This window comes from Capsicum annuum, chromosome 3 (assembly GCF_002878395.1).
Source record: "Capsicum annuum cultivar UCD-10X-F1 chromosome 3, UCD10Xv1.1, whole genome shotgun sequence".
NCBI classification, from domain to species: Eukaryota; Viridiplantae; Streptophyta; class Magnoliopsida; order Solanales; family Solanaceae; genus Capsicum; species Capsicum annuum.
Genome location: NC_061113.1, coordinates 242,761,014 through 242,767,013, shown reverse-complemented (window position 1 = coordinate 242,767,013; position 6,000 = coordinate 242,761,014).

Genomic DNA, 6,000 nt, shown 5'->3' with positions numbered 1-6,000 from the left:
ATATTTGTTTTTTGTTCTATGACCTTTATAAGAGACCTTCATTTTTACATTTAAGAGATCTCAAAAAATTATTTTTCTTTTATTTAAGTTGTAAGTGCCAATAGATCTCATTTTCTCGTGCTGAAAAAGGTTGAAGTCGGAAACACATTCATGATTGAACTATGAATTCCAAATGACATCAGTCTCGGAGAGACTCTAATGAAAATTGAACTGCTATAGCAACAAATCTACACCAAATAAAACAGACTGAACCTAAGTAAGAACTCCCTGTTGGGTTCGAAATCGAAAGGGCGTCATGCAGAATCTAATAGTTTGCAAACCATGATACGATAAATCAGATGAAAAAAAAAAACATACTAAAAATATAATATTGGATATGGTTTGGCCAATTGGCCTACATATTAAAACTAATATTAAAGAAAACAAAAAATTGTTGGGAGAAAATCTCCCCCTAAGTAAGACTCTTAAACGACTACATTGTGGATACTGTTGTGTTATGGTATGAGAATAGGGGTCTTCTATTTATAGAGTTCTAAAATCTTTCATATTAGAAAGAGATTTGCCAAATATAAAACAGTTTTATATTTTTCCTTTCAGGAAAAGTAAAAGTAATTATGGTATTACTTTTATTTTCATTTCAAGAAAAGTATAAATTAATTTTGGTAAGAAAATCAAGGCAAAAACCCTAACAAATCTCCTCTTTTTGTCTTGATTTTCCTGACTTGATCCGCCTTCTTCACATCTTTGATTTTTGTTCTTCACATAGTATTCACCACTGCTTCTTGACATGCTTAAAATGGAGCTTTTGGGTTAAAAAATATATTAGTCCTTTCGAGTTAAAAATATTGGAGCTCTTTGTAGGGTTAAAAGTAAGTTTTATTTTTAAATATGTAATAGCAGGATTATTGAAATTATGATTAACAACTGTCTCCACATGTAGTTCTTTTTTTTTGACAAAAATCTTTATCATCGACAAGATGGTTGCAGCTTTGATCTCAACATACATGTCCTCAATCTGAACCATCAGACCATTGAACCATAAACTCTGATACCACTTGTTGGGTTCGAAATTGAGTGAGCGTCATGCGGAAGCTAATAGTTTGCAAACCATGATACGCTAAATCAGATGAAAAAGAAAAGCATACTAAAAACATATTATTGGATATGGTTTGGCCAGTTGGCCTACATATTTCGTTAATTCTATTTTATGATTATATGAACTAACATGATCGATCGATGATGCCTAACAGTACGTGTGGTTGTACTAACCCTACTCTTCTATATTCCTTCTTAGGGTGTAGACTGGATGCAGGTTAGTTTGCAGTTACAAGATGGATGACGATATTCAGCACTAACTTCTGCACTTTCTTCCTAACAGATGTTAAAGTCCTAGTATTATTTATTTTACTGTCAGTCTATGTTGTAATAGGTAGCTCTTGTACGTGTCTGACCAAGTCTTGGATAGTGAAGGACATTTGTAAGAAATTTTTAAAGAAATTTATTTAATAGTATTTAATTTATTTATTATATTTAATTCAGTATTTTCTTAAAAACAGAAGTCTTCCACATATTTTTAGTTAGGTAAGAAGGGTTCTCCTAACTACTTAGAATAGTGTAGGTGCCCATATGATCCGTTAATTTGGATCGTGACAGTTGGTATCAAAGCGTTAGGTTCACCAGTCCCACAAGTACAAGAGCAATTTCAAGTAGTGTTCCGTATATTGGCGTGTAGGCCCCCACACCCAATCTTTGGAAGGCTATGAGGCATGTAGAAGTCATTTTCCTTTCTTTCTCTCCATCGTGTTGTTCTAATCTTGGACTATTAGATTGAATCCAATTGGTATCTAGATAATTCTAATAGGAAAAGAGTCAAATATACCTCTCAACTTTGTGAAAAGGTCCAAATATAACCTCTGTTACAAGTTTGGTCCAAATACGCCCTCACTGTTAAAGTTTAGGAGCGAATATACCCCTAAACTTTGCAAAAAGGTCCAAATATACCCTCCGTTACAAGTTTGCCCAAATATGCCCTTGCTGTTAAAGTTTAGGAGCAAATATACCCCTCAACTTTGCGAAAAGATCCAAATATACCCTCTGTTACAACCCATAACCCGACCCACCAATTTGGACCAACTTATAACCCGACCCACATTTTGTTTATCAAAATTTCAATCTTATAATGTTATCAAAATATTTCATCATTTCAATGACTCTTCAAATAATATGTTAATGTTGCATTTTTCTTATTACCAGTGTGTTCTGCTTAAATATTATGTTGATATTTCATTTTTCAAACTTTGGTTTGTTTCCATGTTATTTGATTTTATTGCGAAGGACTCTAATCTACTGAAATATTTCAAAATAGTTGTAAAATATGGAAGAATCAGGTTCATGGCTTCTCCAGTTGTTTCAGCTCCTAAGAGAGAGACCTAAAAAAAGGATTATCATATCCGAAATAGGCCTTGTTTTAATCTTTGAAAGTAATATCGACAATTTTTACAACAAACTTCTCAAGGAGCAGAGTAGAATCACTTTAATATACAGATTTGATGCCTCAAGTTACACAGTTAGATTCACGGAACAGATTCATAATTTCTCTTCCGAAGGCTAGATAGACGGAAAGAATGATCCTCGTTTAGAAGACTACTAGAGATATGGGTTGTGTGTTGGTCTAAATTGGTAGATCGGGTTATGGGTTGGTCCAAATTGGTGGGTTGAATTATGGATTATTACAGAGAGTATATTTGGACCTTTTCGCAAAGTTAAGGGGCATATTTGCTCCTCAACTTTAACAGCGAGGGCATATTTGGGCCAAACTTATAACGGAGGGTATATTTGGACCTTTTCGCAAAGTTTAGGAGTATATTTGCTCCTAAACTTTAACAGCGAGGGCATATTTGGACCAAACTTATAACGGAGGGTATATTTGGACTTGTTCGCAAAGTTGAGAGGTATATTTGACCCTTTTCCCAATTCTAATTAGTATCTTAACAAAGCTCAATTGGAATGTAGTTGATTCCAATTGGTATCTTAGTAATTTTGAATAAAAATTTAGGAGATTTCAATTGGTATTTGTTAATAAGGTCTAAAAGTTATTATTAATAGGTAAAGACTTGTGAAAGTTGTAGACTTATTGATTGCTTGTGTTTGATATTTGGCTAAACCTGTGTTGCTAGATTTTTGTCATTGTTGTGAATAATTTGTTTTTGAATTTAAGTGATGAAAATTGACTAAGTTGTTTTTGTTGATAATTGTGATTGGATTATTTGATTTCTTGTTATTGTGAAACCGTCAGTTCTATGGTGCTTACTTATTTTTGGTACTATTATACTGATGAAATTGATGGTATGAGAATTGAGAGGATGATATGAGAACATGGTGTCAAGAAAAGATGGTGAAAAGTGACATGATTAAAATACTAAGGTAATATGTGTTTTTTGTAAAGAGAGGTTCTTGTTAATGATATTGTGGATAGATCCTTGTGTAGTTCGTTTATTTTATATTATGTGGGGATCCTTGTGTTGTTCTGTCATTAAGGCTGTATTTATATTTTTTGTGCAGTTCTATTATTGAAATTATAATGGGTTCCTTGAGAGGATCAGATAAGTGACATTATCTTTGAGTTCCTTATGTGAACGAATTCTTAATGCTTGGCAAAATAATGAGTTTAAAATACAGTGACAAAAATTAGTAGAGGTTATTGATACGTACAGAATTTGACCGATTCAATAACTTGTCTGGAATGTGATATTGGTGATGAGACTATTAATGACCTATAATCGATTTATTTTGTTTGGTCTGTCTTATGTGCAAGTGGTGTGGGGACCACTCTAAAGGTGATTAAGAGTTAAGTGAAGCCCGTAATAAAAATATTGTTAGATAAAAATAAGAATGACTCGGTATATCCTAAATTGGGATTAGTGATATTGGGGTGATTTGTCTTGACCATGAAGTGTTGGTTGTTGAAAAATATTTGAGCTAGTGACTGTTTGGATAAAAGTTATAGCTGTGGATTTATGCATTAGGGAAAATCTTGAGAAGATAAATTATTATTGACTTGACCTTGTTGCTGAATTATGCATTTACATGTCCCACAGAGTTAGATAGTATATGACACTTTTAGAGGATATTAATTTCAATGAAGGTGGCAATACAAAATCATATGGCTTAGTTACACTCATAAAATAATTAAGAATGGTCCTAAATGGGAGATAAGTGAACTGTTAAATGGCATGATTGATCTTTACTTGGTTGATACTTGGTGGATATTGCTTGTTTAGTGATTAAGGTATGATGATTAAATGCATATTAACAATATTGTGGAGTAGAATGTGTTGTAGGCTATAATTCTTTGGGATTTTTATGGCCAATTGTTGTAAGCCTGTGTAATGAGTGAGAGGTTATGTTGTCATCTATGTATAGTAGTAATTTTGAGGTGAAAACAATAATTTTTGTAAAATATTGAAGCTAGCTTTATAGAATGAATTTAATAGTCTTGATTGAGTTCATGCGGATATCTAAGTTATGTGACTTATAAATGGTGTGGTGACTTGCATATGATCAAGATGTAGATTCTCCATAGGATAGTTTTGGCTAGAAACTAAGTTAGGTGTCTTAGAGAGAGTTTGTATGTTAGGTGGATTAAGTGTGACTTGTTTAGAGTTGAAATTCAAATAGTAAATTTATGTAGCATCTCGTAGCACTTTTCAGAATTGAATTCAGAACTCTGGAGCTTCGGTAGTGAAAAAAAGGTGCTTTTGAATGTTTGTCTTCATCAAGGTAAATCTTTTAACCATCTTTATAGTGCTTTCATAAATCTCAAGTTCAGACTTAGGCCATTGAAAGAAGAATAAGTGATTCGTGTGTAAATATTTGGCTTCGCATCTTCGTATTTTGAAAAGCTTTATTAGAATGATTGAGTATAGAATGTGGGTTGAATGATAAAGATATCAAGAAAGTGACAAGGTGTTGTATAAGCAACATTGTTAGTAATGTCTTTCTAATTCCAACCTCATGCTTTTCTCCACTGAATGCCCATTCGAGGACGAACGGATGGTAAATTGGTATCTGATTGTAACTACTCATTTCGCCGTTACTAAATTATTCGTAATAAATTCATTTCTCAATATTAATTTGGGTCCAAATTAGCCAATATTTTATTTACTGTGTCACCTTAAACTTTTCTACGAAGATTTTAGCCTTCGGATGTGTCTAGATAAACTCAAGCTCGATGAATATAATTATTCATGAGTGTTAATATCAATAATTTAATTTGAAAGTTCTTTAGATATGAATTAAGGTCGTACAATATCCTTAACACAAAGTTAAGTTTAAAACTTTCTTTCCGATACAGTTTCAATATGAGTTTTTATTAGGGTCAACTTCAAACGATCATATCTCATAGAGTATAAAGAGTTACAGGTCACAACCTATCAAATTAAAGATCTTGGAGTCCTCTTTCCAACGCAACAAACCGTTCTTCAATACAAATTCGGAGTAAAAAGTTATGACTACTTTATGGAGCACTGTCCGAGCTGAAATGGGATTTTGATGTAGCAAAAATTCTGATGGTATTTAAATCAGCTTCAGCCGCATTTTAAGTTCAAAATCTCCAAATTTCATTCTCCAACCCTAGAGAGGTGATTTTTCAAGGCTTAAGATGAAATTTCTTCATCGAGGTAAGTTTTTCCATTATTTTCTTCATTTCTTAATCCTTCAACTTAGAATCCTTAGAAAGACCTTTAATGATGAAATTCTTTTGGAAAATACTCATGGCTGTTTTTAATATGGCCTAGAGATTATTATAAACAATAAATTAAAGATTTCTAACATGAATTTCATAAATTAGATTATGAATTTTGAGTGTTAGGAACCTTGAATTCCATAAAGATGGGACCTTTAGTATAAAAACTCCATTAATGAAGATGGATTAAGCTTGAAATAGATAATTAATGATTAATTGAATTTGTGGGATGATGTAGACCTTGAATTAGGGGTAGA